The 26,916-nt window shown below is 45.1% G+C and overlaps 1 long non-coding RNA gene across 1 annotated transcript in view; it reads left to right on the forward strand.

The window, feature by feature from the left end:
* The window catches only part of LOC138526121 (uncharacterized), a 75,178-nt gene that overhangs the window by 28,584 nt on the left and 19,678 nt on the right, over positions 1-26,916 (forward strand). Inside the window, exon 2 of the long non-coding RNA XR_011283495.1 lies at positions 5,553-5,639. This is a non-coding gene — a long non-coding RNA (uncharacterized lncRNA). The remainder of the gene's footprint in view (positions 1-5,552; positions 5,640-26,916) is intronic.

A 26,916-nucleotide genomic window follows, 5' to 3' on the forward strand; every position in this document is an offset into this window, starting at 1 on the left:
AATAGGAGCCTTTGGAGAAGGACCAGGGGGACACAACCACAATGTACCTTGTGCTGTAGGTGTTTTTGGTGCTCGATAGCGAAGTCTGTTTCAGGGCGCTTTGTAGCTTCTGCGACAGAGTTCAAGACGGGTGACATCAGCGGGTATCAGGCGGCAGAAAGTTTGGCAAGCAAAGCTGGATGGACGACTGCAGTCTGGCCTACATGGCTGCTTGTGGGGAGGAATGGTTGCCTCAGTGCTGGTTGGCGGTTCTGAAGCACTGGTCGTAGCAACGGTCAGTGGTGCAGTCGGTTGCAGCTCGATGGGCTCAATTGGCTCAAAAATTTCCTTTAAGGCAGACGTCAATAGATGCTTGTCGATGCACTCCTCCTAGCTTCTTCACTGGGCTTGTGTCATCCTTTAAGGCAGGCAGCCCAAAGTTGAGGAGAGTGTTGCAGGCAGCTGCCTTGATTTGGTTCAGGGACTCTCTGGCACTTCCCACCTATAAAGCTTTCTGCAGAGCTTAGCAGGACATGCTGTGTGCTGTCTGGGTACCGGTTCTGCAGCTGCTGGAGGGTCCTCTGGATTCGGTATCTCCATCTGTTCCCTGGGAGATGTTTAAGGGATGGATCTTGCTTCCCTGTTGGAGGTCCTGGCCTTCCTTCAGTTGTGGAAGATGTAAGACAGACTGTACCTTCAGCAAGGGCCCAATGCTGAGCTCTTCTTTATTCTTCTGGTGAAGCCTTCAGATGATGTGCAAAAAGAGGGGCTGAGCCCCCTTTAAATGTAAATGGATCACAGGGATTGGTGTAGGCTAAGCTGACCTTAATGAACCAATCCTGGGTCCCCAACAACAATCTCCTATATGCGTGATGTAATATTAAGAGTGCTTTGCAACAGAAAAGATAAAGGGGTGAAACATATGATACTAAGCCCCACCCATTTTCTGTCTGTTGTGGATCAAAGGGTCCCTCTGGGTAATGGAGCTCTCTGTAGTTCCTGATTAAAGCGGCAGGTCTGCCATGAAGCTGCGGCAAGATCAGACTTTCTGGCTCTGTCAATCCACATACTGGTACATTCTGAATGGGGTCTCCCTGCAGGGATGACTACTGTAAACACACAGTCCCAGACATGACATTTCACTGTCAATCAATACAGAGGGCTCAAGCTGGCATCAGGATGATGCAGTGCATTATGAAAGGGTTTCCTGTTTCTTTTGTTAGCCTCTGCAACCAGGCCGATGTGGTCACTTTTGAATTAAACTCTGATTAGTATGTGAATGTTGCCACCAGGTATAGGGCTCAATAAAAGGACATGCCAGATCCATGGAGCCTTTGTTAGTTAATTAGGCTGGCCATGACAGGAGGAATGTTTGGCCCTCCCCCTTCTGAGATGGCATGGTGCACTTCTGGCTGTGATATCCCAACTAAATATGACAGGGGGGACTATGCCTGTAGGCCGTGTCTACACCGATTAAACAGGTCTATGTGTATGTTGTGCAGTGAGCATAGGAAAATGTGTGCAGTTTAGCCCGACACATTTTCTGGAGGTTGATCTACCATCTTCACTTGCATTTAAAATTTCAAAAAAGCTTTAGCGAGCGCACTCGCACACAATGTGTGGATGGTCAAATTCCTCAAAGTGGGTTTGATGGGGTCAAGTGGGGATAATGGTAGGGAGGCAACATGGAGGGAGGGGGAGGAGTGACAAGAAGGGATGCTAGGGATGCTCTCATGGACTGGAATGTAGAGGAGCAATCGCTTGCTGTCTTAGATAGTCTTTGGGACCAAAGAGAGATTGTTGCGTCCTAGATCCTTGATGAGGGTGCGAGCAGATGTAGTAAAACCGCATGTGATATTGTATATAGGTAAGCTAAACCAGATCAACGGCGGAAGTGAATGCATGATGGACAGTTTGGACTTTCAGGAGTGCAGGGTTTTCATCATGTTCAAAAGTGTACACATGTGCGTGTCTAGGGCACACATGGTGGCAGTGAGCCAGTGCTGGGTTGGAGTGAAAGGAGTGGAGGTGCGAAAAGGGATGTGATGAATGTGTAGCAAAGTTGGTCGTTCATTGATTTGAAAGTCAACAAGGGATAGGTTGGGAACACTAGGGCTGATGTATAGGGCTCATTGTGTGGATGCGGTGGGATGGATTCCAGAGTGCATTTGTATTTTGATACAATCAGTGGGGGGATAGTGTGTGAAGCATGCAATATCTTGTGGAAGTGGGAGCAGGGAGAGTGGTTGATCGTGAGAGGAGAACATTGGATAGATATACATTGAAAAAGCACATCTTGCTGATTGCTACTGCAGTACATGGACAGGAAGTAGACCTTGGGTTTGCGATCTGGAGCTCTGGAGTGTACTTCTATTAGGACGAGACGATGAAATGGGAGGCATTATGGAGTCCTTGTTAAAGAATGTCGCGGTTGGGCTAGGGACATGCTAGAGGAAGATGCTGATAAAGGTTGCAGTGGTATAAGTAGATGATGATTCTGATCGTAGGGCCAGGGTAGTTGTCATGGCTTTCATAACAAGTAGGATCTAAGTTTCTGTTTAAGTGCAAACGTGCGGTGGGAGAGGACTGTAGTTTAATTGGCCAATGATTGTGTCCTTGGTGCCGAGAGACCTGACATTTCAAAGGCAGAAAGGTGGCGCCTGGCATGCTTCAGGTGAAGGAATAGGGCTCGAAAGCAGCTACAGGAGATGTATGTCAGAGGAGAGATTTGGTGGATTCGTGACATGCAGTTGGGGGCGGGGGGGTATTGACTAAAGGTGATTGTTTAGTCACTGTCACCAGAGATTGGTCATTATGATACTTTTGTCACAGGAAAAGAAGATGGATCTCAGTTGGAGGGATCATATGGATTATTCTGTGGAGGAGCTCAGTGGACTGGGAAAAGATGTGAAATGTCTAGTGTGGGGTAATTGGGTCTCAAATGTGTACCATAGGATGGCTGGAGTAAATTGCATATAGAGAGGAGCGGGTGGCGATGAGGTCAGCAGGTCAGCAGCCACGTGAAGGTCTGGTAGTTGATCATTACTGTGAGCTGTTGCATCACAGTGGTAATTGCTGTTGGCTAGTGGTGCAGTTGTGCCCTACGTCTTTAGCTCAGTCTCTGTCCTTGGGAGGGTGAGGGGTAATTGCCACGCACATCAGCAGGCTCCATCATCTGCCTGTGTTGAGATCACGCCTGTGGGGCTACTGGGAGCTTGGATTCCTCTTGCGAGGCAGCGAAGCATGTATCGCAGGACACCGCTGCGGCCCTGCACGCTCTTATTCTGGACCTGCTTATGTGGAGTTCTTCTTCCTCACTTGGGTAGGAGGCGTTCGGAGAGGAGACTGGGGTTGTTTCAGGACGCCACTGCGACCCTGCGTCCTGAAGCTGCCTTCCTACTGGGAGGCAACTGTAAAAAAAAAAAAATGCTTTATAAAAACGCAGTCTGGCAGAGGCCCGGTGTGAATTCTAATCTCAGCGGTCCGAGTTCCGCACACAGGGATCCATCCCCAGCCTTCTAGCCCCCAGGCCCCGGAAGTATTCACTCAACTTGAAAGCTGAAAATGCTGATCTATATATCTCATTAATGGCCACATTGTAAATCGATTGATTACAGTTTTGTGTATGCTTTCGTATCTATTCTCTTTTAGGCATTTGGGGTGGACACGTTCAAGCCTTCTTACACTTTCACCGATCTCTGTTTGGTGGAGGAGAGACCCAAGGGCTGCCTTCATACCCGGTGGCTGTAGCTCCTTCCCCTTCGGTTGCCTAGGCTTGTGTGCCCGTAGCCCCTGCAGACAAGGTTACAGGAAGCCACAGCACCAACGTGCCATTGAAAAGTGTACTGATGCATTTGCGACAAGAGTGCTCTGGCACAGCAAGCCGCATACAATGTACCGACACGTTCTGAGTATGGCGATCCGGAAATAAGTGTGTCGGTAGCAACGTACCGGCACCCAATGTACTGGCACCCTTTCCGGACCACCATACAAAAATGATGCCGGTAGGTTCCACGGATCCCCCGGCAGGCCTGACCTAACAGGTTTTCAGGTCACTCCTGGCATGGTCGTCATGGAAACACCAGCACCGTTAGAAACAATGCCAGTGCTTCCATTTCCCCATTTCCATGGAGTCCGATCAGAGTAACCGGTACCACTGCCTTCTGATATCCTGGTGGCACCGGGATATCAAGCGGTGGTACGGCTGTTACAGGGTTGCCGAACATCTGCCGCCTACTGGGCTGTTGCGTTAAAGGGAAGTACATTAATGTTATTGCAAAGTCATATGGAGAAATTCTTTAAACAGTGCTTGGAGTAGGCTTTCAATTGACATTCAAAGTAAGGATCTGTGCCAGGAATTGTAAGTTTGACACTGACCGGTTCTACAGCAGACCACAAAAGATACTTATGAGTGTGCAGTGTGTGTGTTAGTGTGTGTGTGTGTGGTCGGTCTTAAACATGTTAATTCTGAAATACCAATACAACTGCACACAATCTTTGCAGATTCCTTGGTGTACCCCATGAAGATGACATTCACATCACCACCGGGTCGTCTACAAGATAATGCTCTACAGTTCAAATGCCACTGTTAACCCGACAGGGCGACTCTAGCTCGATTATGCCACAAGCAGTGAGTGGCGTGTGAGTATCTGTGTTAATCCAGCAGACGCCACATGCCCACTTAGCTCAACCTGAATATTGGTGCCGGACAGGAAAGGTGTTTTGTGGAAAAGGATTGGACACAATGTATGCTATATTATTTGGAAATTGTGTAGCTCCCGTCTGCATGTGTGGCCTTCATAGGTGCGCGAGTGGAAGGTCGGATGGATGGTATGAGGGACAGAGGTGTGTTCTATTGTGTAGGTGCCCACCAGATCAGGGCAGGCAGGCAGTGCTAGAGACACTGGTTCTCACTTCCTCGCTAAAGTCCTTGAAAATAGCGTTTCAGTTAAGCAGCCTTATGAGGTGAAGACGGAAAACTAAGATGCTTTGTTTCTCTTAGAAGAATTCTAGGCGGTCCTGGGTAGTTTGGGAAGGATGTGAACGTAAGGTACCCAAATTGACGTATTTAATTAGGATGTGGCAAGCATCTCTGGCGATAATGTTATTTCAACTGCAGCGCCCTGCCTTTTAATGCCCCATTTCCATGCACTCTCCTGATTTGGTATGTTTGGGGTACTGTATCCATACATCGCGGAATTAAGATGGTGCGTTTCTGCATGAATTATGGGTAGTGTGGGGGGCAGGTTTTTTTGTGGCGCGGTGGTGCATGCCACGGTGCATGTAGCCTAGCACTAGTAATCCAGTATCCAGTATAATGACTGCTGCAGACAGTTATAGGATTTAATGTTAGCAGGATGTCATCAAGGTGATCTCCAGGAACCCCATTACTTTTGCTTTAAAATATGTATTTATTTTGTCTTCTGTAGTGTGTATGATCTATTCGTAAAGGGTACACGCTGAAATTCCCACTCACAAGTTCTCAGTAAAAAATGAATTCCACATGTGTTTAACGTGCGTCATTAGTACGTTGTGATATGTAATAAAAATAGATATTTTGTTCGTACTTACAGGTCGCGTGTCAGCCGGAGACTCCCTGTCGTCATGTGAAGCCGTGTGAGGGTTCCTAGAGGCACGTGCAAGATGAGAAAGGCTCAAAGGTAATTCTAACCTAATCGCACATCTAGTTCCTAGAAACTAGTTGGAGTCTGTCGTGAAGGCTGCCGCAGTGGCTTTGCCTATAGGGTGCTCGTGTCGAGGGGCGCCGCGCGCCTCCCCAGGCCAGCTCATACTAGTACTCTCCGGCTGGGAAGCTCGAGAAAGGCCACTCGGAGGAGGAATGTCCCTTCAAACGCGCAGAGCGTCCCTGTTGCCAGAGCCGTTTAGTAAATAGTGGGGCTGGAAGTCAAGTGACCGTCAGCTGGTGCCTGCGTAGCTGGCCAGCGCAGTCACAAGGCTTCAGGTATGCAGGCCTGGAATCGCCGCACGCACGCGGATACGCAGACACCCTGGCCGCCTCGCTACCACGTGACCCGCTGAAACACCACTTGCTTGCGCGGCAGTAGTGAGACTCCCCTTTTATGGTGAAAGGGATTCCAGGTAAGCGGTGTTGCGTCGTCTGACGCCTCCCTTCTTCTGTCACAGAATTCGGGTCTGCGTGCATATGGCTGAGAAAAAATGGGGGTATATAAACCCCACTGGAGGCCAGCGGCACTCCAGAAAGGGGGTACAACAACTCCGAATCTGGAGGATTTACTAGATGTTTTAAGGTGGTACATATGTTGCCATGGCAGTAACCGGGAACAAGTTTCAAACTCAAAAAGAGGCCCATAGTTTTGTTTCAAAAGCTTAATTGTTGGTGATAACTAGTAACTACACACGATGGCATTTGAGCATGTCACAGAAGCAATTTTGGCATAGGTTGTACTCTTAAAGGATCCGTTTTTTTGCCCATTGTTTTTTTAAAATATTTGTACCCCAGCTCACCCCAAACCGATCGCCCCAGGACCTTGCTATTTTGTGTTCTCATGTATAGCCGAGGTGGCAGACTGAGTTTGATGCATGTTTCATTCTTCCCTTCGTGTTATTTCCTCAATGCAACCCACATTTTTTGCTGGAATAAAAATTGGGTTCAGCTGCGATGTCCTCCCCAGCTGGAAGAGTTCCTTTTCTACTACACACCGTAGAGATGCAGCAACGTTATAAGTCTTTCATTAATTAGACTGTTTCTTTTTGAAGTGCTTATCAAAGTGCAGCTTTCTGTATTGAAGTGCTTAAATGCAGCTTTCTGTATAGAGAACCTGCTCCTATCCAGCCAACCTGCCCTTATTGGTATGATAATATCTGGGATTATATCTGTAAAGGGGCAGTCCGGGGTGGACTGGCGTATAGGGACTCTGGAGATTTCCCGGTAGGTAGATAGGCTATTTTGTGTGGTAACCTATTTCAATTTCAAATGTTCTAATAGGAAAAGGGTTGGACTTGCTGAAAATGTGTAAAATAGGGCCACTTTGAAAATTATTTCTAAGGCCTCTTCCATAGCTCTCAACTCACACGCTTTTGGCGGGTGTCACCCGCCTTGTAAACAGCAGTCTCACCCGCCAAGCCACCTGCCCGCCCATTCATTTCAATGGGCTTCTCACCCACCAAAAATAAAATTGGGTGTTTTCACCTGCCTTTGCGACACAAATAGTTGAGAGCTATGCCTCTTTTGGTTCCCAGTCCACCTCTAGGGGCAGTCCAGCTTTATTCGAGAGTGCACAGACATTTTCCAGCAGCTCTGCTCTAGCCCTGATCTCCATCCTTATCTGGGAAGCAGCGTTCCATCTGGGGGCGTCCACTAACTACTAGAGTTGTCCCAACATCTAAAAGGCAACCCAAAGATATTTCAACTTGAGTGTGATTTCCTTAATCATTGCCATAAAGCATGTGTTAACACAAACTATTGCTGTTACGTCTCGCAAGCTTTCCCCTATGGCAGTACCCATTAAAAGCATTCCCATTAAAAGCATCATACGATTCGATTGATGCCGGTACTTCTCTTTCTTTAAATGACACATGACCACTGGCAAATAGGAATAGTTCTTTATACCCATGGTACTTGCTCCTGAACGAACTGAAACACAAATGTATGTGTGTATATATATATATATATATATATATATATATATATATATATATATAATTTCAACACCAGCAAAGTTATGGCAGGTTTATAAAAGTTTGAAAAAAAGTGAAAGTAGTCATTTCATCCAAGTCAGAAATGCCACAGCGCCCCTGTGATATTCTACACGTGTTGTGTTAAAAAAAAAAAACGAGATCTTAGCCAATAAGTAGTTTGTTTGGACTAAAGTAGAGTCCAATTATTTTATTGTTCATAAATATGGGGGGGGGTTTCCGTTTCTTAGGTAACTTGGAAAAAAAAGGATACGTCTTCTTCAGCTTTCCCGGAATTTCAGGACCTAACTCGTCAGCGTGGTATCAAGCTTGTTGCAAACAGGTAAGTTCTTAGGGTAAGATTGTTCCTTCAAATTGTGCTCTCTCTCTCTCTCTTGACTCTTTTGTCGTATTTCTTCTCAATGAATAGTTCTAGTTCTTCACTTGCTTGGTATTTGGTTCCCAGCTGTCTTTAAAGTATATTTGGTACTTCACTTGTCTTTACCTTTCTTTCTTCTCTTAATCTTTCTTAATAAGGAATTCTAATCTTTCTACTCTTTTCTACTATGACAAAGAAAATGTTCAGGCTTTAAGGTGTTTGGTCGCTCTTATCCTCATCATCTAGATGTTGTTGTTTATTTCTACACTTTCTTCTTAGTTAACAGGATATCTGGGACCACCTCTTTGGCTTGGCACTCTTCCTGTCAAGTCTTTCACTCCTTAAGTATTAATTTTCACTTTCACCTTTCTCTAAAACGTCTCTCGCTGGCTGTGCTGTCAGCCTTTCTCTCCACAGGTGCTAAATTCGGTCTATCTCATTCAGGCACGTACCTCCACTCCGCCAGGGCTCACTCATCGTCTCTCTTTCGCCTCTAAGTAGCGTCGGAAGGAATTACTTTACTGTTCTCTGCGGCGCGGCAGATGGCTCATTTCCCCTCTTACGTCCGACGACTGCCAATGATTCTAGTCGCCTCTCCTGAGATCGGGTTTTCCCTCTTTGCAGCGACGGGGTTTCAGCACACCCCGTTCTTACTTCGGATGTCGTCTCTGCTCCCCGGTTTCACTCGCTCACCTCGATAACAGCCTCCGTGCGAGTCAGGTGCGTATCTTCTTCCCCTTCGGGACTCGCGACAACGGTTGCCTTCTCCTCACCACCTCTTGGAGCGTAACAGCGCTGTTCGCTTCGTTTCTCTCAGCGGCCTCACCCGACTGCTAACATTAACTCCTTTTTCCTTTTTAAAACATGAACTTCAGTGTCAACGGATGTGCAACGGCACAACAACAGCCCAACAGCGGCCCTCATCTTCCAGCTGCTCAGTATGCCCAGCTGTAACCGTTGGGTTCCCCCTCCTCGTCATCACCCTTCGTTTCCTAGGAAACCAAAAACATACACCTCGTTAGAGGAAAGTACATACACAAACTACTTCCTGGTTCCATCTGGGATTTGTTATGGTGCTCCCCTATCATACAGTAAAGGTATGATTTAGATGTAATAATCAACCCAGCATTGTCACACCCCCTCTACTAAGCCTTTACGCTCGGGAAGGGTTTCTGCTTGAGACAGGTAATCCGCTTGGGTTAATAACTTCCCAGGTTTATGTATGGTTTTAAAAGAGAAGGGCTGGAGAGAAAGAAACCACCCAACTATTCTCTGATTTGAATCTTTGTTGCGAGCCAGCCAAACTAACGGAGCATGGTCGGTCACTAATGTGAATTCTCGCCCCAACAGATAATATCTTAAAACGTCAATGGCCCATTTTACTGCCAAACATTCCTTCTCTATTGTTGGATAACTCAGCTCGTGGGGTAGTAATTTCCGACTGATGAATAGTATTGGTCTCTCCTCCTCTCCTTGATTCTGGAATAGCACTGCTCCTATATCTGTATCTGAGGCATCCGTGTGAAGGTAAAATGGAGCGCTAAAGTCAGGGCAGTGTAACACGGCCCTCTCGGTTAACGCCTCTTTTAGAGATTCGAAGGCCTGCAATGTTTCTGTAGTCTTCCAAATTTTCTTCACTGATGAACTCTTTCTTAACAGATCTGTTAATGGCGCCGCTAATGTGGAAAAATGTGGTATAAATCTTCTGTAATATCCGACGAATCCCAAAAAAGCTCTTAGTTGCTTTGGTGTTTCTGGGAACTTTAACTGTCTGATTGCCTTGATCTTTTCCTCCTGGGGTCTGATGATCCCTTGTCCGACATAGCACCCCAAATACTTCGTATGAAAGGTTGCCACATGAGTTTTCTTGGGATTTATATGTAATCCTGCCTCTTCCAAGGTTTCCAGTATTTTATCAATATGTTGTAGGTGTTCTGTCCAGGTATTGCTATAGACTATGATGTCATCAAGGTATGCGCCGATATATTGTTCATGACCTTTTATAACATGGTTCATTAGCCGCTGAAAGGTTGCAGGTGCCCCATGTAACCCAAAGGGTAGCACGGTAAACTGATACAAACCAGTAGGTGTGGCAAACGCTGTCTTCTCCTTATCTGAGAGTCGCAAGGGAATCTGCCAGTAACCTTTAATTAAGTCAATGGTGGTCAAAAATCTTTCCTTCCCTAAATTATTCAGTAGATCCTCGATTCTTGGCATGCGGTACGCGTCGAACTTAGAAACTTCGTTCTAATTGTGGAAATCCATGCAGAACCTTACACTTCCATCCGGTTTCGGCACCAGGACCACAGGAGAACACCATTCACTGTGTGATGGTTCTATAATTCCCAACTCCAACATCTCCTGTACCTCTTGGTTGAAGGCCTTGATTTTTGATTCAGGAATCCGATAGGGTCGTAGTCTTACAGTTGTTCCAGGTTTAGTGACTATACGATTGTCAGTCAAGTGGGTTTTCCCTGGTAAGGAGGAGAATATATGTGAGAACTTTTGTAACAACTTTGACAACTCATTCAGTTGGAGAGGCGTCAAATTTGAGTTGATGTTTAAGCCTTCTAGACCTGATTTCTCCTTTAACTGTGGAAAATGTTCTTCTGAAGTTGTACCTAGGCTTATCATAGCCACAGTTCGGTCTGGTGGTACCCACTTTTTAAGTAAATTGACATGTTATGTTTGAAAAGGAACTTTACTGCCTGTCTGTTTTACTCTGTATGTTAATGGACCCAATACTTCTTGAATCTCATACGGGCCTTTCCAGGTAGCTAACATTTTATTGTCCGATGTAGGAACCAGAACTAACACTTGATCTCCTTTCTTGAAAGTTCGTAACGGAGCTTTCTGATTGTAGTATCTTTCTTGTCTTATTTGAGCTTCGAGGAGGTTATTTCGAGCAACACTTTGTAGTTTTTCCACTCTTTCTCGTAGCTGAGAGGCATACTCTGTTAAGGTTACTTCATGATCTGGTTGCTCCTCCCAATTTTCTTTTAAAATATCTAACAGAGTACGAACGGGTCGTCCAAACAATAGTTCAAAGGGCGAAAATCCTGTTGACGACTGAGGAGTGTTCCGGAGGGTCATTAAGATCCATGGTAAGATTCTATCCCAATCTTTATTCTCTGGGGAAGTTGTTTTCTTCAACATTTGCTTGATGGTTTGATTATAGCGTTCTACCAACCCATTGGTTTGGGGGTGGTATACAGCTGTTTTTAGATGTTCTATTTTTAACATTTCACAAACCTGTTGGAGAACTTTGGACATGAAATTTGACCCACGGTCAGTGACAATCTCTCTGGGTATCCCAACCCGTCCAATAAACGGTATTAGAACGTCACAAATCTGTTGTGTATTTGTTGCTTTTAATGGGAAGGCCTCGGGGTATCTAGTGGCATAGTCTACCACTACCAGAATGTACTTGTGACCCCTCCGGGTTGGCTCCAACGGCCCGACCATATCAATTCCTATTCTGCTAAACGGTTCCAAGACCAGAGGCATAGGCTGGAGGGGTGCTTTTCTTACATTGGCTCGGTTCTTTAACTGACAGTCCTTACATGATTGACAGAATTGCACCACTTGTTGGTATACTCCTGGCCAGTAGAACCTGTCTAGAATCTTTTTAGATGTCTTCTCGGTTCCCAAGTGACCTTCACCTACTTGAAGGTGAGCGATTTCCAATACAGTCTTATAGTATTTCTTGGGTATCAGTAATTGTCTCAGATCTTCTCCACTCCTGGACTTGCTTATTCTGTAGTATAATCCATTCTCTTATACGAAGCGTGGTCCCTGTCCTGTCGTCTGTTCTAAGGCACGATCTCTGGCATATTGTAGCAAGGGATCTAATTCTTGAGCCGACCTAAAGCTATCTCCGCCTTCCTCCAACCTCCAATCGACTGCTACAGGGAAAATGTTTTTAGCTCTCCATTCTTTCTTCAATGCTCGCTTGAACTTTCTACTTTTCCGTGTCTTAGGGATCGGGCTTTGTATTTCTTCTCTATGAAAAGGGGCCGTTTCTAACCAGCTCTTCTCAATTTTATGAACTACTTCAGAGAATTTTGGTATGTCTGACCCAATTAGAAGTGGTTTAGGTAAACGGGGTAAGACTGCTGCTGTCACTCCCATTGTCTCCCCGACTATCTTAATTTGTACTTCCTTCGAGGGGTAAACCCTTACATCCCCTTGGACGCATCGATAGGAATTTCCCCTGGAGAATCATAATCTTCACCTACCAGTTCCGATGTCACTGCCGTCTGTAGGCTTCCAGAGTCTATCAACGCCGTAGTAGGTTTTCCATCCACCTCTGCCTCACATGTATATAGGTATTGCGACGGTCTCCCCGATATTTGTTCAGGGATCTCAATTTCTTTAGGGGATTCGAAAATTCCCACATCCATTGGTTCAGCTTTTGGTTTCTTCGGACAGAACCTCGCGAGATGGCCCCAATCCCCACAGTCAAAACATTGCAGACCTCTCGTCGCCAGTGACGTTTGTCGGTAACTCATAGGACCCTCACTGTTGGGTCGGGAACGTATGTTTTCCCCTTCTGTCTTTCTTAACATTGAGTGTGGCCATCTAGACTGATTTGTCGTTTTGTTCAACAAGAGAGGTGGTTTATAACTCATAGAATAGTTCAACAGCTTGCCTTGTCCAGCTTTCTGATAAGCTGATGCTACTTCGATAGCCTCGCTCAGAGACAGTTTGGGATGTTGTTTTACCCATCTCTGTATGAGCCCAGCGAGAGCTTCGATGAATTGTTCCAAAATGACCTTTTCTGTTATCTCTGCAGAGTTGGATGTACTGGGTTGTAACCATTTCTCCGCCAACTCCTTTACTCTATAAAATTACTGCCTCGGTGTCTCTTCCCCCTTCAATTTGACTTCTCTGAACTTGACTCGGTTTGTTTCCTCGTCATGTCCCATTCTCTCCAACACTACCTTCTTCATGTCCCCATAGTTGGTATCGCCTGCCGGGTTTGCAGCCTGTTATGCACATTGCATTTCACCGGTCATCAATGGTGCGATGTAATGACACCATCTCTCGGCAGGCCACTGTGCATTCCGAGCGACTCTTTCGAAATTCACGAAAAAGTGTCCTGGGTCCTCGCCGGCTGAATACTTTTGTAACACCGAGGTAGGTACCTGAGGATTATTCCGGACATTCGTCACTTCAAGTAATTGAGCCTGCTGCATTTGTAACGCCTTTTGAAAGGCTAACCTGTCAGCTTGAGCTTGTTGTGACTGCATTTGCAAAGCTTGTTGTAGAAGTTGTTGTCCTTCGCTCAGGGTCTTAATAAGGTCCTCCATGGCGTTCTCACTATCCCACTTCTGACACCAAACTGTGATATTCTACACGTGTTGTGTTAAAAAAAAACAAGATCTTAGCCAATAAGTAGTTTGTTTGGACTAAAGTAGAGTCCAATTATTTTATTGTTCATAAATATGGGGGGGGGGTTCCGTTTCTTAGGTAACTTGGAAAAAAAAGGATACGTCTTCTTCAGCTTTCCCGGAATTTCAGGACCTAACTCGTCAGCGTGGTATCAAGCTTGTTGCAAACAGGTAAGTTCTTAGGGTAAGATTGTTCCTTCAAATTGTGCTCTCTCTCTCTCTTGACTCTTTTGTCGTATTTCTTCTCAATGAATAGTTCTAGTTCTTCACTTGCTTGGTATTTGGTTCCCAACTGTCTTTAAAGTATATTTGGTACTTCACTTGTCTTTACCTTTCTTTCTTCTCTTAATCTTTCTTAATAAGGAATTCTAATCTTTCTACTCTTTTCTACTATGACAAAGAAAATGTTCAGGCTTTAAGGTGTTTGGTCGCTCTTATCCTCATCATCTAGATGTTGTTGTTTATTTCTACACTTTCTTCTTAGTTAACAGGATATCTGGGACCACCTCTTTGGCTTGGCACTCTTCCTGTCAAGTCTTTCACTCCTTTAGTATTAATTCTCACTTCCACCTTTCTCTAAAACATCTCTCTCTGGCTGTGCTGTCAGCCTTTCTCTCCACAGGTGCTAAATTCGGTCTATCTCATTCAGGCACGTACCTCCACTCCGCCAGGGCTCACTCAGCGTCTCTCTTTCGCCTCTAAGTAGCGTCGGAAGGAATTACTTTACTGTTCTCTGTGGCGCGGCAGCTGGCTCATTTCCCCTCTTACGTCCGACGACTGCCAATGATTTTAGTCACCTCTCCCGAGATCGCGTTTTCCCTCTTTGCAGCTACGGGGTTTCAGCACACCCCGTTCTTACTTCGGATGTCGTCTCCGCTCCCCGGTTTCACTCGCTCACCTCGATAACAGCCTCCGTGCGAGTCAGGTGCGTATCTTCTTCCTCTTCGGGACTCGCAACAACGGTCGCCTTCTCCTCACCACCTCTTGGAGTGTAACGGCACTGTTCGCTTCGTTTCTCTCAGCGGCCTTACCCGACCGCTAACATTAACTCCTTTTTCCTTTTTAAAACATGAACTTCAGTGTCAACGGATGTGCAACGGCACAACAACAGCCCAACAGCGGCCCTCGTCTCCCAGCTGCTCAGTATGCCCAGCTGTAACCATTGGGTTCCCCCTCCTCGTCATCACCCTTCGTTTCCTAGGAAACCAAAAACATAGACCTCGTTAGAGGAAAGTACATACACGAACTACTTCCTGGTTCCATCTGAGATTTGTTATGGTGCTCCCCTATCATACAGTAAAGGTATGATTTAGATGTAATAATCAACCCAGCATTGTCACAGCCCCTAAGTATCCATTACTGGAAGTTCGCCACCAGTGGAAAGCCACATGGGCAATGCAATGGGTACATGTACTATGATTCTTGCAGCATCCTCTGAATCCTTCACAGTGATTGTTGTTCAGCCCATGTTCAGACTTTGGAAATGGACTCCTTGTTTGGGCTTTGATGGGCCATTTTCATTGCTTCTCTTTACTACGAGCACAGCTTGCCCACGTTTGTGTGTTGAAGTAAACATATTCAGTGAACACACTTTGGTTGAGGTGAGATTAAGATAGCGGTTCAACTAAACAAAACCCCAGAAATTCAGCCGGTTTCGGAAGTTATGCCATTTTAGCTACGCTCCCCCCTTGTGCCGTTCAGAGGCACACATATGACATCACATTTTTTAGGGCCACATTAATGACCGCACTCGAAACTAGTGTATACTGAAATAACCTCGCATATTGCATCACTTATGGAATCACCTAGACCCTCATCAGTGACATCTGTTGTAACTACAGTCATGCTGACACATGCTTATTTCAAGACATATGGGGAATACTATAATCTACCCCGTCATTTTTTTCTTGCATTCTTATTTGAATGTTAAAAAGTATTGTAAATAATGGTGGACTAACTTTAGAAAGTATTTCATGCTCATGAGAATCTATAATTTCATACACTGATTAAAAAGATTACAACCTTAGGCAGTACAGTACATTATCTATTTTTGTCCTGATAACCCTGTGCCTCCAAAACATACACCTCTATTCCTAATGACTGACCTTCACAGGCCACCTGACAACCTTCTGCTGGCTGCAGGGACAGAGGCCTTGAAGGCCTCCATTTGTGACAGTGGGCACCAGCAATACCTCTGTCAGACAGAGCATTCTTGAAATGACCCCACTGCTGTTGCACGGGACACCGTTGCAACTCTTTGCAAAACCGACAGACATATGATCTGATATAATGTGGCATTTATAAAGCGCCTGTTCAAAAGTGTTTCTAGGCGTGACAAGTCAAGGAGGGAGAAATAAAGGAAGGACAAAATAACAATCTTACTAGGCCTTGTGCTATTCAGATCATGCAAGTGTAGGGAAGAGAGAAAGGGGAGAAGTGCCGGGTGGAGTGGAAGGGGGAAGTGCAGTTATCTCAGAAGTGCAGCCAGCGGGTGGCTTATAAGTGCAGAGAGAAGGGACTGTAGGGTTGCAGATACAGACTGGGGTGTCCAGAGGCAGTGCAAGGACAACTGGACATGCAGGAGCCTGTGCCCGAGTTCAGAGGGTGACCACGTGACCAGTGCGCGGAGCAGTCGGGTGTTCATCAGCAGGGGAGAGGAAGACAGAAAGCAGAAGCAAAAAGGAAGGTCTTGAGTTGCTTTCGGAACTGGTGGTGGTTCTGCTGAAGTTTGAGGGAGGCAGGGAGGCTGTTCCAGAGGGAGGCCCCAGTGGAGGAGATAAATCTGCCCCCCACTCTCTGCTTGGAGAAGCGTGTGACCCTCAAAGAGTTGGAGGTGGATGAGCAGAGAGCTCGAGAAGGAGGATGTTTTGGAAGAGGAAGTTGCAGGTAGAACTGTCCCAGGCAGCAGAAAGCATAAGCCATCCTCTCGCCAGAGTGGTTTACCAGCAGATGACAAAGCCTCATCGACCTAGGTCTTACACATTTCTGCCGATTTCCATGTAAATAGGGTCATGCAACAGTCTTGTAATAACTGCAACTTTCTCTAAAAGCAGAGTAATCTACACATGCTTCTTATCACGATAAACTAGTGCTAGCTCTTACAGGCAGTCTATTTGCATGTTTAGATGATTGTGGCAGACAGGCATGGTGATCACACATTTTATTGGGGCGATAGGTGAGCAGCACTTACGCCAAAACAAGGTTTCCCTGCAGCCAACAATAAGTAAAGATTAGCTTAGGAAGGATTCTGTGGCAGCTCCCTGCAGCCAATCATTGTCATGTTTGTAGGAATGTTTCTCTACCCCAGGACCGAAAACAATTGAAGATCCCGCTGAAAGTGCATTTACTATCTTACCTCAACATTCATCACCCATCAGTACTCAGAAAATACCCAACAGCTCTGAACCTGAGGCGATCACCTTCTTAACTAACCTTGAAGGTACCTGTGCTCTCTCAGTCAGCTGAATCCGCAGAAGCTGGTGGCCGCACAAACCCCCCTATCAAAACACAATGCAGCGAGGAAGGGGAAGTTAATACAATAAAAAACAGACACAGGCTCCCACTCAGCGGTTGTCAGGAATCTGCAGAGGACGAGAAACCATATTTAGAATTAATAATCGTTCCCATGGTCCCCTTCCCCAGAGTTCTTCCCTGAATATCAATCACCTGTGATCCTGCAACACGCACGGATGACAGGATGATAGTTCTGGCCAGAGGCTCCTGCTTAGACTTATCAAAGAAGGAACTCCAGCCGAATGCGTGTTATAGTTTGTGTTGCCACTTTTCCAGGTGAAGAGGAGGAAGGCCAAAGGTAATTTTGAAAAAGAAACCCTCAAACTATCTTCCCCTATCTTAAAATGTCAGAAAGGAATGACCAGAGGCAGCTTTGACCATGCACTGTTTGTTAAAGAGTTGACTCAAGTGCTTTATTCAGATGGCACATTTCATATTTTACAATCTTGTAGTGCCTTTTATTCAGATGGCACATTTCATAATTTACAATCTTGTAGTGCCTGAGGCGGGTCAGGTCTGTACTTGTAACAAGTTGTATTAACAATCTTCAAAAAAGGAACAAGCAATGTTTAGAGGACAGAACAGCCAACACATGTTTCGACCAAAAGGGTCTTTGTCAAGGCATGTGCTTATGGCTTTAGGCATCCACTGCTTTGAAACGATCCTGGAAGTCTGGTTCTCGAATACCATATAATAAAGATGCCTGGAAATCGGTTTGGCCACTGATTGAAGATCTGCACATTTCTGATGGTCAACAGGGCTGGGACTGCAGGTACAGCCATGCTTGTACGTGCTTTTTCTAGTGTCTGTAATGTTTGTCTGTGGTTATGCAGACGGATGTCTAAACATGCCGTGTCAGGCTGTGCAAAGAGGATGGAGCAGGTTCTCCGTTTTGGTGCCAGCGGTTGTTCTTCTATTAAAGAGTCCCATTAGTTCACCCAATGAATCTCAGGAAGAGGCGCGTAAAAATCTATGCATTTCAGTATTTTCTTAAGAGTTTCTTTTATCTTTTTTTTTTATTAATCTCCACACTCCTTTTGGATAAATATGTGTAGTGTTTAGACTCTGCTCAAGGGAATGAGCTTCCTGTGTGTTTTTTTAAATCTTATTAGAACAAGTGTTTCAGTGTTCACATTCCAACTTTGTAATTATCGGCCCTGTCCAGAAAGATTTAAATCGAGTCCGTTATCTGTTTTCTTTAACTTGCTGATGGCGTCTCCTCCCTCGTGTAATGTGGGGAGCACTGCAAAATGTGAAGAAAATGGGAACGCTAAACTCGTAAGAATTCTCAACTTGTACGAGATTAGCGTCTGCACTCTCACTTCAATGTGCTTTAGTGCAGAGCTTTTCCTTCTGCCCGCTGCACATTTTACAGTATGTATCAAGGATCGGGAACTGTTACAGTTGCCGAAGGATCTAAGCCTCTGCAGGTGCTTGCAAATATTAAGCTGAAAAGACTTAAACCGACTTGTCCAGCTTCACAGTTTCTAAGCGCGCTTATCACACAAAACATAGTCCTCCTACAATGGAGATGTGAGCTCTTTTTCTGGAAATGTTGCTTCATTTGCATATCTGAGGGCAAACTCCAAGTTCCCTGGAGTTGATTTCTTCCCTTTAGCGTCCAGTACGGGGAGCCCAAAGGAACTGGTCCTGACTCCTGAAGATAAACCGATGAAAGGTAGTTTTACAAGGTTGACCGCATTCCTGAACCTCAAAGCCAATCACTGCACAGAATCTTCTCCTCCATGCTGGCCTGCAAACACATTACTGTCATCAATTAGAATTGCCAACGGAAAAATAAAACTGTATACTATTTATTCTCCTGCCCAACCGTCCCCCAACCAACTGCAGATAATCTACCAATCGCTAACCCAGTTGAAGACTTTTTTGTAAAGACTCTCCTAAGTCTGTGTAAAGCCCCTAACCACCTGGGGAAGACCCCATGCGCTTGTCAACCATGGGCCGTGAGCAGTTACAAATATGTTCAGTGCTATCTAATCAGTAACGGGTTGTTTTGGATTTATATGAATTAAAACTGTATTGACCCCAATTTAGATTCACTTAGCAACTAATGATTGGCTCTATGACTGGTTTAAGTCCAGAACCAGCACAAGCCATGGTATTGCTTTGCACCCTATAATTAACCAGCATAAGTTCTGGCTTCTTGCGGAGAATGCAATTATCTTTAGACGTTATCACTGCAACGTACAGTTTTGTTTTCTCATTCGTACGTTTAATTGAGCAGATAGCTGTAATTCACAGCTGTTGCTGGAATTGGCTGTTCCGTGCTCCAGCCCTTGGGAAGAAAAGACGCCAAGGAAGGGTGGCCATTTAGGCTGGTGTGCCAATTAGAATTGAAGCCTGCCTTCTTTAGGATTCCTTATACCAGGCACAATTGAGTAAGATCATGTAAACCCAGAGAAAAAGAACACTAACTCCTGACAGTCAGTAAACACAAAATGAGTTAATATGACTGCTACTTTTAATCCTTATTAGAAATATAAGTAGCCAGTGTTACATTCACATGAGGTAAACATGCGCTACTCAAAAATACATAAAACATATAGGTATAGTACACAGATAGCATGACCCAAGTGCAAACTATTGAACAACACTGAGGACGAGAGGCTGTTCACTGTCTCCAGCGGGCCACTGGACTCTGCATTGAGCCGCGCCAGTCCTTTTTGGAGTGTGGCATACAGTCCACTTCATAGGTTTACATGACCTTCTTCAATTGTGTCCGATATAAGTTTACCTACCTGGGTAGAGCAAGGCATTAACCAGGTGCCCTTTGTTTATTAATTTCTTTAGGATTCCACCATCCTGTCCCAGGTCCACATGAGTCCTCTTTTGCCACCCACACTTTATAAAGGTTGCTTACATTGAATCACTGCTCCCGAGACGTTTCCATGCCTGTTTGGATCAGGAAAATCTGGAGATTTGAAAGCAGAGCACGACTGTGGGCTGACCTTCCCTTCCAGTCGGTCAATAAATGATGTGGCTAGTGCATTTCTGATTTCTTCAAAACCCGCAGCTGATCATCCGGTACCAACTCAAGGCTTTGCTTCCCTAATTCTACTTTTACCTTTCAGATGCTCAAAGGACTGTGTGGACGAATGCTACATGCTGATCAACTCCACTCCTTGTGAAGCCTCTTACACTTAAAAAAAAAAGATGGATTATATTTTGAAGCTACACTCTTTTAGAGGACACGAAGTTTAAGCACACCTTTTTAGTAAAATACCTGGAAAATGATTTTTCATCCTTCAGTGCTGAACTTCGAGCAAAAAGATGCTTACATTGTTTGCTTTCACCCTTTAAGATTAAGATTCTCTCTCTTCATCATCAGACCTGTGAGGCCGCCCGCCTCCTTTCTCAGTCCTGTGAGGTCGCCTTAATGTGCCATAAAGCTCTATGCAAATAACCAGTGTGTCATAGCTTTAGCTTAAGTTGTTTAGCAACTGAACTTCTCAAATCAATATATCATCAGAAAATCACACGATTCCCCACTCTTTCTGAGATCCAGGCTTGCGCCATATCCTGCAATCTTCCGATCCATAGCAGCCCGGCCTCACCTTTTTTTTGTTGTTCAACAACATTTCCCTTTAACACAGTCTGTCTAAGAATGGGGCACCTATGTCCTCCTGACTTGGCACTCCCAAATAAGTATTCCCGAGCTCTCCCGATGGAATACATTTAAAGGACACCCCAGATCAAAAAGCCACTGCGACTTAACCCCAGAAGCTGGAGCAGACGGCAAGCCGCCGCACTCAGCCAATCACGCAATTAAATATTTAGTTTCCCTCCAAACTACTTCATGTAGACAATCCCTTTAATGCCAAACACCTTTAGAACGTGTCTGCAGTCCTGATCTGTGGTCTGCCTCAATGGATCCACATGCACCCAAGCTATCACAAAGCATTAATTCTTCTAGTCTTCATCACCGCATCACCATGTCTTTTCCAAATCCCCCTCTTTCCCATACTCTTATCCTCTCCCTTTGACGTTGACTGCAGCCTCTTGCTGCTAGTCTACTGAACTGATTGGTCTTCTCAGACATGACTCGGCTGCTTCAGGGATACCTTTTAGTTAGACTGACAAAGAGTACAACAACGGTACAATAGATAGCGCTTGGAGACATCTGAGGTCGCTTCTTTACAGGAGAAAATTAATTTAGGGGTGAGGCAATTTTAATCCAAGCTAGAGCTATATTGTCTGATTAGAGGAATGCTACTTTGTAAAATAATGTTCATTTCCTTCAGGCGTGTTCATCGATCTTACTTGATGGTTGAGCTGGACATTCGCAACTAAAATGTTAAAATTGCATTGGAGGTAATTTTTTTAAGTGTTTTATGCCTGTTTTAACACCACTTTTTACACTGTTGGGGAATTTTGTTATTTTGGGATGAGGAGTAAGTGAAGGAACAGGATTGCTGCCCCCGCAGTCCCACTTTGCTGCCAAAACGCAACGTTTCCTACCAGCAAGTCATTTTCACTGCGGGAAAGCAGCAGATTCTGTGGATATCCATTGTGAATGCCTTTCACATGTGTAAATTGCGGCAGGCATTTACCCTTTCGTGCATCATGAAGTGGACAGAAATGCATGTAAACCTGTTTTCGCCAGGTTTCACAGAATTATTTCCGCTTCTTGGAGCTGTGAGGAAAGTTGCGGCTGTTTACGAAATGGGCAATTTGGAGATTTCAGAAAAGGTGTTTGTTTAGGTCAGGGGTGCCAAAAGAAACTATACAAGCATTCCTTGCCTTTTCAATTGCAGAGAAATAACATTTCCATCCAGTAATCCTCGGGTTTATGTTGGATTCAGAGAGACGCGCCTTGCACCAGATACTGCTGTTTTGCCCTTTTATACCTCAGTCCCTTTTATGCCATTTCTTGTCATTCATTCTTGACTAAAGACATCTGAGCGCAGACTGGACTCGAGTAGACCTTCCGAGTTTGGGGATAACATGTGTATATGTCATTCAGTTCCTCATGATTGAGGCCTCTGATCCATCTGGGTCCGGATAGAGTTAAGTCTGTCTTGGAGCGTGTTATAAATAATTAAATCAAATCAGTTGGGAATAACGCTCAGCCTGTTTAACAAAAGCGTTAACACTGCTTACCTGTTACTCCTAGTACTTGTCTAGCACAATGTGCTTTTTGATGTTCAAGGTGAACCCTGTGCAAAACAAATCCAAGATTTTTGATCCACTCGGAGTGCCTGCGCTGGTAATGGTCAGGCTTTCTGCAAGATGGCATGTGTTGTACTATGGAATATGAGTCCGTTTTCTATTGTGCAATGTAAAGTTTCACAAAGTTACATTTGCACTCTCCACAGGTCTGCTAAGCCTTGTGATGTAAACAGCTTTGTTTTTGGGTTAGCTCTGTTTATTTCCCGTAAGATCACCAGTGAAGACAACTCGGAATGACTCGGGCAACGTCAGATGACAAACACCTGCAGAGTGACCTGAGATGCCTGAATGTGTGCAAGCTCCCCAGCTGATGAGTTGTTGTGTTCTTGGCGATTAATTAAATCTTCAATGTGATCATGCTGCACCCTTCTAATTGCCGATGTTGCTCACTGAGAAGTATGTAGTGTGAATTTCCCCCGCAGCTTTTCTCGTGGGCGGGGATAGGAAATTGGGCCTCTCTTCGGATCTTGCATAAACACATCTGGATAATCATTAGTCACTAGCGACTTAAGTTTATGGAACATCTAAATGGGTCTGCAGTGTCACACTGTGGACGCGGTGTGGCCACAGAGACATTTCTGCTTGCACACCATTGTGTGGCATGTTCTCGCCCCAAAAATGCTCTGTCCCATCCGATTATTATTTCACTGATATGGTGAAAGTTCACGCACTTTTAAGGCATCATTCATGAGCCTTCAAGCAATTTCTGACTGATGGAGAGTGGAATTGGACTTCAGGACATCAGGTATCCGATCCCCATTTGTGAAGGTCCTCACGTTGTCGTCATTCTCATGCAGGTGTTAAGCAGGTTTACTTGCCCTTCTCGATTCCCAAGATCACTTGTGTTTAAAGATGTTTCATGGCTTTGGGTATGGATGGGCAGGCATGTACCTCAGTCTTATGGGGAAGAAAACATACCTTGTTACTAAAGTCAGATCACATGCTAAGAAAACTTTCTTTGGGGTCTGAGGTACAGCAAAAATGAGCTAGTAAAAACTTCTTGAAGCAGACCATTTAAAAAAGATTTCACATTCATACGCAGGGATTGGCAAACAAAGTTGGAACTGATGAGCTATGGATTGTACTTCATGGATGCCATCTCCAAAGATTGTATGTATATATATATATATATGCATGTTACAGAGATTGATAGGACAGATAAAGCTGGCAAACCGATAACTCTACATCTTTGGTGGGGTACAGAGACTCGAGTGATGAGCGGGGGTAAAGCCAGGGGTGGGGAGCAAAAGGGGTATTTTGTGGCTTTATAATCTGCATTTTGCCAACTGATGTTGTATCAGAGTTTAAGTCATACCAGGGGAAGACCTATGTTTTCCCCTTTTTAGTTTGGGCTATTAGGTGTCGCGTCTGCCACCTATAAGCTGAAACTATTGCATTAGAGTACAGATCTGGAGGAATGGCACATGAGGAGGGACACACAGCCTGTAGGTTTTGTTTGGTTATGTGCCCACCCATTGCCTGCCTATGGCCTTGCTAATCCCTATGGGAACTCTTTGGGCTCGCTTTAATCAAGCCTTCCCATCAAAATGTGCAGCCGGAAGTGCCTGCAGGTGTTTTTTCAAAGCAGTCTTTGGAGAGTTAATGGCTTAATTGGAGTCGTAAACCCGCTACTGGTGTAGTACAAATGTCTTATCAGGTCTTAATTCAGCCACTCGATTTTATAAGCACTCTACGTGTCTTTCACTGAAGTCCTGTTAAAAACAAGCATTGGGAGAGCCAACAGTTTTGGCTTGTGTATAAGTATTAGGCATTTGCCGGGCACTGATATTTGATGCCCAGGTACTCGCACCATTTTGCACCTGCTGCCATCAATGGCCAGTTAATGGCATTACGGCTTTGCCTGGCAAGTGCCTTTCTGTGCCTACACAAAAGCCCAGACGCCTGTTGCATTTAGTATACAACGTGGCGATGCCATGGATTTAAGTGTTGGAGTGCTTACTGGCCAAGTACGATAGCATCCATGCACATCGTGGGGTTGTAGGTGATTATGGCTGCTGTAAAGCAGTATGCCCATAGTGGCAGCCCATGCAATTCCCTGAGAAAAGCGGTATTGGTCATTTTCTTCAGGCCTGTGATGACGCAGACTGTGGTCTTGCAGATGGCTTTCAGAGGGACTAGGGAGTAGGCCGGGGCTTTTCTAAGGAAGGAGAGTGTTACCACCATCTGGAAGAGGAGCAGAGTTTGGATGTCAGGGCTGCAAGCTGTATGTATGATTTATAAATTAAGGGTTAATAAGTCACGATGCCTAAACATAGTTACAATTCACGGTGACCCTCTAGGCATGAGCAACAAAGAGCCTTTTTTTTCTTCTAGCTTACTTGTGGAAATGGTCTTAGGCTATGTGGACAAGATGCCTGGTATTGATACACAGAAAGTAAAAAATGAATTGCGAAGTGATGGAGGGAAATAAACATAACAATCACATACTGCCCCAGTCATTGCATGGCTCTGGTTATATTTCATGATGGAGTAATCGTTAGCAAATACGTGGAATAATCTAAAGCGGGCAAGTAGAGGTTACACTTAGAATAAAGAGTCCATAATCAAAAATCAAGGAGGTGATACTGTATCAGGGTCACATAGTGGTCATGGTTATTATCGGTTTTACAAACAATATTACTCTTCCATCTGTCTATCACTGTTCTTTTAGAGTATGTGATTGCTGCTTAATCTCACAGTGCAGACACACTATTTCTAGAACTTCAGTATATTTATATTCCAGGACAAATGGCAGAGAGATGAGCACAAGATTGATAGATTTGTTTTATAAGTGTCACAAACCATAAAGAAGGTCGGTCCCCCAAAATGTGAACTTGCCATAGGGATCGCCCTGTTCTTAAATGTGGTCAGAATGAACCAATATGTGCTATGCGTAGCCATATTTTGGGTGTAAATGTTTATAGGATAATTAAGTGTACTATTACATAACATTGTGTGGTGATTAACATCCATGCCTCTGTGACGAAATGACAGCTGCTCTGCAGGAGTACAGTGACGAATAGTGTTTAAAACACCTACTGACCCAGACAATATCACTAAACTAGCAGTGATCCCATAACGTAAAGGGGAAAAGGGCCCAGTCCAACATTTATACCTCCTTTGCCAGAAGGGGTGTGAGTTGGTACTGATGCAGTACAAACAAAAATAAGAGAATGTCCAACCAAGGTTCTATAAAACGAACAATACACACAACTAGTTAAAGACCCAGCCCAGTGAAGGAAACACAGGAAATGCAAGCTTTGAGAGCAACTGGGGCACACTGGGTAAAGACAGGGATAGAGGCAATTGATTAGAGCACAAAATGTCAAAAATACTTGATAGTGTCTTGAAATGGCAAAGTGTGGGGTCTTATCAGTCACTAGGCTCCATTAAGGAGGACCAGGGGGACAGGACCACTACAAATACTTTATTTTGCTTGTCTTGGTGGTTCGACCACATTGAGCCGGCTCCATGGTGCTTATCTACAGTCGAGTTAGTGTCGAGACAGTGCAGTCATGTTGTTCCTGCAGGTAGTCTGCAACCAGGTGGCTTCGAGACAGGGCTCTCTGTTGATTGAGTCACCTTCGAGACTGGTTGAGTCTATGGTTTCCAACAGGTAGAGTCTGCGGGCAGGTTGAGATGATGAGTCAGTGTTTGGGACAGGCGAATCAATGGCTTCCAACGGGTGGAATCTGCTTCTAACTCAGGTGGAGATGATGGTCCTGTTGGGTCGAGTAGTGCTCAGGATGCATCCAGTCCAGTACTTCCACAGCAGTGAGCCTGTGTTTGAGTCACAGCGGCTATGCACTTAACTGGATCAAGTCTGCATCGAGGGAGCTCGAACGAGCACGAGGTTTGGGAATGCCAAAAGCAGAATCATGGGTCTTGTAGCTGCTCAAAGTGAGTCGAGCACAGTTGAGCCTGCTCAAGTGTCTCCAGGCGGTAAACATTGTTCTGAGTTGCTTCCGAGTTGGTGGAAGGCCCAGTCTAGGGTCCCCATGGCCAAGGTGAGTCATTTGTTCTGCCCTTCCACTTCAGGAAGATTGTCTGGCACCTGCAGGGGGTCCTTCACCTTAAGTTAGCAGGATCCTGGTTCCAATGCACAGGCAGCAGGGAGGCCTTGGTCAACAGCAGTCTTACCCCAAATATGCCCATGAAGCTGGTAGGGAGAATAACGTTCCTCTTCCTTGGAAATGTCTTTCTTCACCTCTATGGCAGAGAACTTTGGGACCGACTATATCCTTAATAGAATTTCAGGGGCATCCTTCTGGTACTAAAGTCCAAAGATGAATCAACTAAGGGTAGGGTTTTCCCTCTTGTAAAGACATAATGCTACCGTGGATTGATCTAAAGCAAGCCTGCTGTCGGGGTCCAATCCTAGCAGCTGTAACAAGTGTCCTATGCCTTCTAATGTCATACTTTTTGCCTGGTCTGCAGGAAGTGGGTAAGGGCAGAAGGTTTAGGGAACCCTAGTAGAATTCAAGATGGTGGAACCCACTCTTGGGCTTAACCTCTTCACTGGGCTATTCTACCCTGCACCGCTTTCCCCATGTCTGCAGTCTTCAAAAGGATGCCAGTAATTAGCACCCTTGTACGAGAGAGCCAGTGTCATGTCATAACTGTCTTTGGAGTACTAGTTCCCAACTGACACCTCGGGAAGGATTCCTGTGCCCTGGTGGGAGGTGTTGAGTTTTCGTAGGGGGAATCAAAAGAGAATATTCCTGGGCAGGGTCCTAGATGGTTGTTGTGGGCACACCGAGGCCAGACTGCTACACACACACACCAGCCCAGTCAAGAATGAGTCCC

This window comes from Ambystoma mexicanum, chromosome 7p (genome assembly GCF_040938575.1).
Source record: "Ambystoma mexicanum isolate Mex_15411 chromosome 7p, UKY_AmexF1_1, whole genome shotgun sequence".
Lineage (NCBI taxonomy): Eukaryota > Metazoa > Chordata > Amphibia > Caudata > Ambystomatidae > Ambystoma > Ambystoma mexicanum.